Source organism: Pseudophryne corroboree, chromosome 3, assembly GCF_028390025.1.
Source record: "Pseudophryne corroboree isolate aPseCor3 chromosome 3, aPseCor3.hap2, whole genome shotgun sequence".
NCBI classification, from domain to species: Eukaryota; Metazoa; Chordata; class Amphibia; order Anura; family Myobatrachidae; genus Pseudophryne; species Pseudophryne corroboree.
In genome coordinates, this window is record NC_086446.1 from 365565233 (window position 1) to 365575741 (window position 10509).

Here is a 10509-nt window from a genome sequence, read left to right on the forward strand (position 1 = left end):
GCGGACTTGTATTCAGCAATGGGAATCATGATGGAAGTACTCTGGGCAACTAGGTCAAATTGATGGTGCCTTTCTTACGCGGTTCTCCACTATTTAGACCAGCCTGATGGTCTAAATAGCAGAGAAACGTGCAAGGAAGGCGCCATCAATTGGACCTTGTTGCCCGGAGTACTTCAATCACGATGCTCTGTAAATTTTCCTCTGACAAAATCGCTGGTCTAAATAGCAGAGAAACGCGTAAGAAGGCGCCATCGATTGGACCTTGTTGCCCGGAGTATTTCCATCACAATTCCTGTTGCTGAATACAAGTCCGCCGGTAAGCTACTGAACAGGGGACCAAGCTGATGTGAGTATCCGGCACTATCAGGTGCGGCTGCTACTAACAGAGGTCGTAGCATACCGCTGTGAACAGTCATCTTACACAGCGCTCTCCCCCTGCTTGCAAAATTAGTGGTATCTACAAGACTGCATTATTAGAATTACTCCGGCTCAAAGCAATTACCGCTGTATCCAACTAAGGAACTTTAATACTAAAAGTTACATTCTATTAACAAAGTGGATGCAAGAAGTGGAGCTCAGAGGGACACTTTGAACTTTTAATCATTTGGAGTATAGGGCAATCGATCTAGTTACAATTGCACGTATACATTTATTTATTTATTTAATATTTTTTCGATATTGTTCTTGTATGTGTATTCTATGTGAAAAGGAGTCTCTCTTGACAAATTGCAAGCCTGAGATTAGTCAGTATCTGCTCTAAGCCATCAGGGGTGTAGAGTTGGATCTTGATCTGAGGCACCAACAGGCTAAAGCTTTGACTGTTCCCAGGATGCACTGCACCGCCTCCTCTGTAGCCCCACCTCCAGGCACCGGGGCACCGTTTGTAAGTTGGTGCCTGCAGTGCAGGTCCCTAACTGGGGTGGCCGCACTTCAGGGAGGAGGTAAGTGGGACCCGACAAAATTGCGGTCCCAGGAGACGGACCGCACCGCTGGCGTGGACACTGTTGCCGTGCAGGGACCCCACTATATCCACCAGGACAGGGAGCACAGGTCAGATTTACTCAAATCAATTTATTATAGGCTCCATAGTGCCCGGTGGTGAAGTCCAGCAGAGGGGATAAGGTGCTGACCTGTAGTCCTTCCCCATCTCCAGGCGCCATCTACAGCAGGTGTTCCTGCCCTGGAGCTGCATCTCTCTCCCTCACTCCCTGTCAGCGTTTGGGTGCCATTTCACAGCTGCGCTGATCCTGGGACTGCTGGGCACTGTCTCCTCTGTAAAGCCACCTGTCTCATCTGTGCTGTGCATTTACAGGACACTTAAGTATTCTACATGTCGTTTAGACAGCGTTAGTTTAGAACAAGTGCACTTCTATATGAATATTTAGTACAAGTATTCTGTGATGTACATCCAGTGGTTACTGTGCATTGTTATATCTGTATACATACATATCTTTATGTAGTATTGCTAGTCCAGTGCAGTTTTATTTTCTATATGTAATAATTTCTGCATTGCACCTGTGACTGTGTGTGCCTATAGATCTAACTGAGGAAGCCGCTGAGGACACAGGTGGAGAAACGCGTATTTTAACGTTTTAAATGATCCTGTATACCTATAATCAGCACACCACGCAAGGACGAATCTGCCTCAACACTGGGGGGAAAATCTAACCAATCTCCGGATAAGGCTTACTGAGAAGGTACTTGAGCACCAGAGCCGGGAGTTTAAAGGAACGGAACCCAGGAGGAAGACATGGTAATATTGTGCATCTAAACATGGCCATGTATAAGTAATTGCTGATATGCATGACCAAACTTGCTCCCTTTGAGGGAAACTACACTGCTCAAAAAAATAAAGGTAACACTAAAATAATACGTCCTAGATCTGAATGAATGAAATATTCTTATTAAATACTTTGTTCTTTACATAGTTGAATGTGCTGACAACAAAATCACACAAAAATTATCAATAGAAATCAAATTTATTAACCCATGGAGGTCTGGATTTGGAGTCATACTCAAAATTAAAGTGGAAAAACACACTACAGGCTGATCCAACTTTGATGTAATGTCCATAAAACAAGTCAAAATGAGGCTCAGTAGTGCGTGTGGCCTCCACGTGCCTGTGTGACCTCCCTACAATGCCTGGGCATGCTCCTGATGAGGTGGAGGATGGTCTCCTAAGGGATCTCCTCCCAGACCTGGACTAAAGCATCCGCCAACTCCTGGACAGTATTGGTGGATGGAGCGAGACATGATGTCCCAGATGTGCTCAATTGGATTCAGGTCTGGGGAACGGGCGGGCCCGTTCATAGCATCAATGCCTTCGTCTTGCAGGAACTGCTGACACACTCCAGCCACATGAGGTCTAGCATTGTCTTGCATTAGGAAGAACCCAGGGCCAACCGCACCAGCATATGGTCTCACAAGGGAAGGGATCTGAGGATCTCATCTCGGTACCTAATGGCAGTCAGGCTCCCTCTGGCGAGCACATGGAGGGCTGTGCGGCCCCCCAAAGAAATGCCACACCACACCATTACTGGCCCACTGCCAAACCGGTCATGCTGGAGGATGTTGCAGGCAGCAGAATGTTCTCCTTGGCGTCTCCAGACTCTGTCACGTCTGTCACATGTGCTCAGTGAGAACCTGCTTTCATCTGTGAAGAGCATAGGGCGCCAGTGGCGAATTTGCCAATCTTGGTGTTCTCTGGCAAATGCCAAACGTCCTGCATGGTGTTGGGCTGTAAGCACAACCCCCACCTGTGGACGTCGGGCCCTCATACCACCCTCATGGAGTCTGTTTCTGATCGTTTGAGTAGACACATGCACATTTGTGGCTTGCTGGAGGTCATTTTGCAGGGCTCTGGCAGTGCTCCTCCTGTTCCTCCTTGCACAAAGGTGGAGGTAGTGGTCCTGCTGCTGGGTTGTTGCCCTCCTACAGCCTCCTCCACGTCTCCTGATGTACTGGCCTGTCTCCTGGTAGCGCCTCCATGCTCTGGACACTACGCTGACAGACACAGCAAACCTTGCCACAGCTCGCATTGATGTGCCATCCTGGATGAGCTGCACTACCTGAGCCACTTGTGTGGGTTGTAGACTTCATCTCATGCTACCACTAGAGTGAAAGCACAGCCAGCTTTCAAAAGCGACCAAAACATCAGCCAGAAAGCATAGGAGCTGAGAAGTGGTCTGTGGTCACCACCTGCAGAACAACTCCTTTATTGGGTGTGTCTTGCTAATTGCCTATAATTCCCACCTGTTGTCTATTCCATTTGCACAACTGCATGTGAAATTGATTGTCAATCAGTGTTGCTTCCTAAGTGGACAGTTTGATTTCACAGAAGTGTGATTGACTTGGAGTTACATTGTGTTGTTTAGGTGTTCCCTTTATTTTTTTGAGCAGTGTATATTAAAACCCTGTATACCAAACCAGCTAACAAATATCTAATTAACTGTTGCTTTGCATTAATCAATTGGCTCTCTCCAAGGGAAATCATATTGAGACTTTGCATGCTAAACCAACCAACAAACCCAAAAACAGAGAACGTTATATTTTAAAGCAGTGTGGATCACTGAATATCAATTTTATGGTTTGGTTGAGAGACTCTGCAGTGGTTGTTTTTGTAAAGCCCACCAACAGAATACTAATCTCTAGCCTGAGCTGATAAAGCTATTCAGTATAAGAGTGGAGCTTGGAAACTTTGTATCACTGAATGGAACAGTGTGAGATAATTGTATCCAGTTGCTCTATTTGAATGGTGATAGATGTTTAGATCTATAGAGTGGAGCATGAAATTGTGATACTAAACGTGATATTATGAGATAATTATTTGTGCTAAACTGTTATATTTATATTGCCATGTTTTGAGACAATAATACTTTTAAACCTCATATAGAACTAGATTTAGAGGTATAGAAAGGAGTTATATATTAAATATATGATTTGAGAGAAATACAAATTATTTTAATAATAAGTCTGCTAGCGCTGTATGCTTTTTTGTTTGTTTTTCTAGTGTGCCTATAGATGTTGTGTGGATTCTATTCTGTGTATCACACATGTTGCTATCAATATATTCTGTGCCCTGGGGGTCGAAGAGTGTCAGGCTCTCTCATATACCATATAGTGTTCCACAGGCTATACTGTTTTGTATTTTTAACTGTGTGTTTCAGTCACCTCATACCACTTAAATCCTCTGTTTGTGCTCTGCAATTGCGGTCACATATCTTAGGCGGATATTGGCCATAGGGCTTACAGGGAAGATTCCCGGTGGGCCGACGCACCCGTGGGGCCTGTTTTGTTTGAGGACATGTGGTCCTTTTTATAGACATAATGAATAAGATGCAAAATAACGAGTTTTATGGTAAGAACTTACCTTTGTTAAAACTCTTTCTGCAAGGTACACTGGGCTCCACAAGGATTGGACAATGGGGTGTAGAGTAGGATCTTGATCCGAGGCACAAACAGGCTCAAAGCTTTGACTGTTCCCAGAATGCACAGCGCCGCCTCCTATATCACCCCGCCTCCCTGCACAGTAGCTCAGTTTTTAGTTAACCAGCCCAATGCAGTAGCAGAAAAAGAGACAACAACAGTTAGTAGCCACATACACCACACTTCCACGACAAGAGAAGTGTCAGCGGCTAATGCCATACCAACCCAAAGAAGCTAAGTGCGTCAGGGTGGGGGCCTTGTGGAGCCCAGTGTACCTCGCAGAAAGAGATTTAACAAAGGTAAGTTCTTACCATAAATCTCAATTTCTGCTGCGGGGTACACTGGGCTCCACAAGGATTGGACAATGGGGATGTCCTAAAGCAGTTCCTTATGGGAGGGGACGCACTGTAGCGGGCACAAGAACCCGGCATCCAAAGGAAGCATCCTGGGAAGCGGCAGTATCGAAGGCATAGAACCTTATGAACGTGTTCCCGGAAGACCACGTAGCCGTCTTGCACAATTGTTCAAGGGTCACACCACGTTGGGCCGCCCAAGAAGGTCCAACAGACCGAGTAGAATGGGCCTTAATGTGAAAAGGAGCAGAGAGACCAGCCTTCACATAAGCATGTGCAATCACCATTCTGATCCATCTGGCCAGGGTCTGCTTGTGAGAAGGCCAGCCGCGTTTGTGAAATCCCCCCCCCAAAAAAATAAATCAGATTTTCGGATAGAAGCAGTTCTCTTCACATAGATACGGAGAGCCCGTACTACATCCAAGTGACCGCTCTTTTGGAGACGAATCAGGAGAGACAAAGGCTGAAACCACAATCTCCTGATTAAGGTGGAACGAAGAAACCACCTTAGGTAAATATCCGGGACGAGTCCTAAGAACCGCCCGATTATGGTGAAAAATCAGATATGGGGAACTACAAGACAAGGCACCCAGATCCGACACTCTTCTATCAGAGGCAATAGCCAGCAAGAACACCACCTTAAGGGAAAGCCACTTAAGGTCAGCTGAACCAAGGGGTTCAAAACGGAGGCTCCTGCAACGCCTCCAAAACCACCGACAAGTCCCAAGGAGCCACAGGCGGGACATAGGGAGGTTGGATACGCAACACACCCTTAGTGAAAGTATGAACATCAGGCAAAGTCGCAATTTTTCTCTGAAACCACACCGACAAGGCAGAAATATGAACCTTTAGGGAGGCCAGACGCAGGCCCAACTCTAGGCCTTGCTGCAGAAAAGCCAAAAGCTTGGCTGTACTAAACTTGGAAGCGTCATAATTGTTAGATGCGCACCAAAGTAGTAATGCCAGACCCTATGATAAATCCAAGCAGAAGCCGGTTTCCGGCCCGCAACATAGTTTTAATGACCTCTTCAGAAAAACCCTTAGCCCTCAAGACGGAAGCTTCAAGAGCCACGCCGTCAAAGACAGCCGGGCTAGGTCCTGGTAGACACAGGGGCCCTGAACGAGGAGGTGTGGGCATTGAGGAAGTAGAATTGGACGCTCTGACGATAGACCCTGAAGGTCTGAGAACCAGGGCCGTCTGGGCCACGCCGGAGCTATGAGAAGCAGATTTCCTTTTTCTTGCTTGAACATCCAAATTACCAGGGGCAGGAGTGACACCGGATGGAACACATATGGCAGCCGAAAACCTCTACGGCACCACCAGCGCATCCACGAATGCTGCTTGAGGATCCCTTGTCCTTGCTCCGAAGACCGGAACCTTGTGATTGTGTCGAGACGCCATCAGATCCACGTCTGGAAGACCCCACTTTTCCACGAGGAGTTGAAACACTTCTGGATGTAGGCCCCATTCGCCGGCATGCACGTCCTGACGACTGAGAAAGTCCGCTTCCCAATTCAGGACTCCCAGAATGAATATTGCCGATATGGCCGGTAGATGGCGTTCCGCCCAACGTAGAATCCGTGAGACTTCCTTCATTGCCAAACGGCTTCGAGTGCCGCCTTGATGATTTATGTAAGCCACTGTGGTGGCGTTGTCTGACTGTACTTGAACAGGACGGTTCTGAATTAAATGCTGGGCCAGGTTCAACGCATTGAAGACCGCCTGCAATTCCAGAATGTTGATCGAGAGGAGAGATTCCTCCTTGGTCCACCGACCCTGAAGGGAGTGTTGCTCCAGCACCGCGCCCCAACCTCTTAGACTGGCATCTGTCATCAACAGGACCCAGTTGGATATCCAGAAGGGACAGCCCCTGCACAACTGTTGGTCCCGGAGCCAAAGTAGCGACAGACGGACCTCTGGCATCAATAAGATCATTTGAGATCTGATCCGGTGAGGCAGGCCATCCCACTTGGCTAGAATCAGCCTCTGGAGGGGGCGAGAATGGAATTGAGCATACTCCACCATGTCGAATGCTGATACCATTAGGCCCAGCACCTGCATTGCCGAATGTATCGACACTTGCGGACGAGAAAGGAAGCAACAAATCCTGTCCTGAAGCTTCAGGACTTTCTCCTGAGACAAGAACAACCTCTGGTTGGGAGTGTACAACAACGCTCCCAGGTGCACCATGCTCTGAGCAGGGACCAGGGAGGATTTCTTCCAGTTGATGAGCCACCCGTGGGCTTGTAGAAACCGGACCGTCATATCCAGATGACGTAGGAGAATATCTGGGGAATTTGCCAGAATTAACAAGTCGTCCAGATACGGCAGTATCCTGACCCCTTGACTGCGGAGTACCACCGTCATCACAGCCATGACTTTGGTGAAGACTCACGGAGCCGTTGTTAAACCAAAAGGTAACGCCCGAAACTGGTAATTTAGGTTGCCAATAGCGAACCTCAGGTATTGTTTATGTGACACTGCTATAGGAATATGCAAGTAAGCATCCTGTATGTCCAGGGAGACCATGTAGTCCCCAGGTTCCAAGGCCAGAACTATAGAGCGAAGGGTTTCCATATGGAACTTGGAAACCTTCACAAACCTGTTCAATGCCTTGAGGTTGAGAATGGGCCGGGCGGACCCATTTGGTTTCGGGACTAGAAACAGCGGAGAATAGTACCCCTGGCCCCTCTGAGCAAGAGGCACCTGTACTACGACTCCTGTATCCAGGAGGGTCTGTACCACCGAGTGTAGAGTTTTTGCCTTTGTCTGGTCCAAAGGGACGTCTGTCTGGCAAAATCGATGAGGGGGTCGATTTTTGAAGGCTATGGCGTAACTCTCGAGTGACGACTTCCCGTACCTAGGCATCTGAAGTGGTTTTCAACCATTCCTGGGTATACCCTAGAAGCCGGCCCCCCACCCTGGGATCCCCCAGGGGGAGGCCCGCCCCGTCATGTGGCAGGCTTATCGGTCTTGGCAGCTGGCTGACGGGCAGCCCAGGCTCTTTTGGGCTTCGGCTTACCAGGTTTGGAAGTGCGGGCCTGCTTATGGTACGCCTGACCTTTTGCTTTACCTGAAGGTTGAAAGGGGCGAAAGGACGTACCTTTAGCCTTCGACACAGAAGGAGCGGTATTAGGCAGACAGGCAGTTTTGGCAGTAGCCAAGTCAGCCACTATCTTATTTACATCCTCCCCAAACAGAATATCTCCCTTGAAAGGGAGTACCTCCAGGGTTTTTCTAGAGTCCAGATCCACAGACCAGGATCTCAGCAACAATATCCGGCGAGCCAGGACTGACGTAATAGAGGCCTTGGCTGCTAGGATACCGGCATCAGAAGCCGCCACTTTAATATATCGAGAAGCTGTGACAATATATGACAAGCATTGTCTAGCATGGTCAGAAGAGATTTCAGCTTCTAACTCCAAGGCCCATGCTTCAATAGCCTCTGCAGCCCATGTACTGTAGCTGCGATAGTGGGCCTTTGTGCAGCCCCTGTGAGGGTGTAAATCGCTTTCAGACAACCCTCCACACGTTTATCAGTAGGCTCTTTTAGAAACGTGGCGGTAGTGACAGGTAGAGCTGAGGAAACCACCATCCTAGCCATATGCGAGTCCACTGGAGGGGGCGTTTCCCAATTTTTAGACAGCTCTGGCGCAAGGGGATAGCGAGCCAGCATCTTCTTTTGAGGCACAAACTTCGTACCCGGGTTTTCCCAGGGTTCCTGACGTATATCCACTAGGTGGTCAGAGTGAGGTAAAACTTGTTTAACCACCGTCTGACGCTTGAACCTATCTGGTTTCTTAGGAGGGACGGATGGCTCGGGATCATCCGTAATCTGCAGAATTAACTTAATAGCCTCCAAAAGATCAGGAACATCCACATGTGAACTACCCTCCCCATCAGCCGTATCTGAGTCAGAACCTGAGGGGTCAGTATATGTGCCGTCTTCATCAGACGAGGTGTCAGTGACAGCAGTGGATTGTGAGGAGATAAGTTCGCTTAGAGGACCTCTTGGACCTAGGCGAGCGTTAGTCAGACTTTTTAGTAGTCAAGGACTGGTTCAACTTCTTTAATAGAGCAGATAAATTGTCCGCCCACGGCGGGTTAGCTGCAGGGACCACATACGGTTGTACCGGCATTGGGGGTCCCATAGGGGGTGTCAGTTTATGAACTAGCGTATGCAGAAGCGTGGAAAAAGCAGCCCATGGCGGGTCATTATTTGCCCCCGTTGCCACCGTCCCACTGGGGGGCAAGGAGCCCCCAGAACCAGAGCCCAAAGCTGCTATATTCTCCTCATAGTTATCTGCGGCTTCAGCAACACCGGCAGTGTGTTCAGCCCCAGAACCGTTACCCTCAGAAGCAGACATGATATAACTTGCAGTATGAGGTAACACAGTACAATTATCAGCAGCACTATACCTCTAAACCAAAACCCCTGCACAGTGTAGTCAGCACTAGCAGAGATAAAGGAGAGATATGGTGACTAAATCACAGAGAAAAATACGTAATACAGTATATCTTTGTGAAAATACTATATTAGATAACACCTGACGCACCAAGCCCCCTCAGGTTATGGAATATAGGGATAGCAGGTTGAGTGAAAGACAGAAATGGACACCACTCAGCTATCAAATGCACACACAGAAAGTCACAGTTTGTACAATGCAGAGGTTATTACTGACAATAATACTGCACTGGACTAGCTTACACAGCTAAATAACAATAGATATAACAGTACACAGTAAGAACTGGATGTATATCACAGGGTGATTGTACTATAAAACCCTAACTAAATGCACTCTTTCTTAACTATCACTGTCTAAAAAGGCAGGTAGAATACTTAAGTGTCATGTAAAGGCACAGCGCTGACAACCAGGCGGCTTTCCATAGGAGGATTTGCCCAAGCAGTCCCAGGAACAGTGAGCTGAGGGATAATGGCTCCGCAGACACTGACAGGGAGTGAGGAAAAGACAGATATGCAGCTCCAGGGCGGGAACACTTGCTAGAAATGGCGCCCTGGGGCTGGGGGAGGGGCTTCAGGTCTAAGCCTTATCCCAGGCTTTTTCAACCAGTGTGCCGTGGCACACTAGTGTGCCGCGACCAGTTGCAAGGTGTGCCGCGGAGCCAGAGCAGCTTCCTGCACCTTCAGAGTGAACTGTTGGCCCGGGCTCTTCTTAGTGGATCATTCATGCTCTGGCTGTGACGTATGCCTTGATGATGCGGCGGTGTGATATCATAGGTCTGGCCGCTGCATCTCACCACCCAGCCAGCCCACCCGCCTGCATACACATCTTCCATTTCCCGCCTGCATCGACAGCTTTCCTTGCCCACCCACATCCACACATCTGCAGGACTGCCCGCTGCTCAGTATTCGCAGCACTCCACTATGAACAACCCCCACCAGGGACAGGGGGGAGGACAGCTGACCGGTAGGGGGTAATATTTGTTATGTTATTTCTCCTGTGGGGAGCAATAGGATTTATGGGGGGGAACAATGTGAATAATTCATGTGGGGAGCAATATGATTTATGTGGGGAGAAATGTGATTTATGTGTGAGCAACATGATTTATGAGGGGAGCAATGTGATTGTAGTTTCTGTGTAGGCCAATGTATTACCCCTTTTCCACTAGCTCAAAAAACACGGGTAAATGCACGGGGGCGCGCATTTACCTGTGTTTTTTGCAAGTGGAAAAGGGTCCCCCCAAATAATCCCAGATCAAGTGACCCGT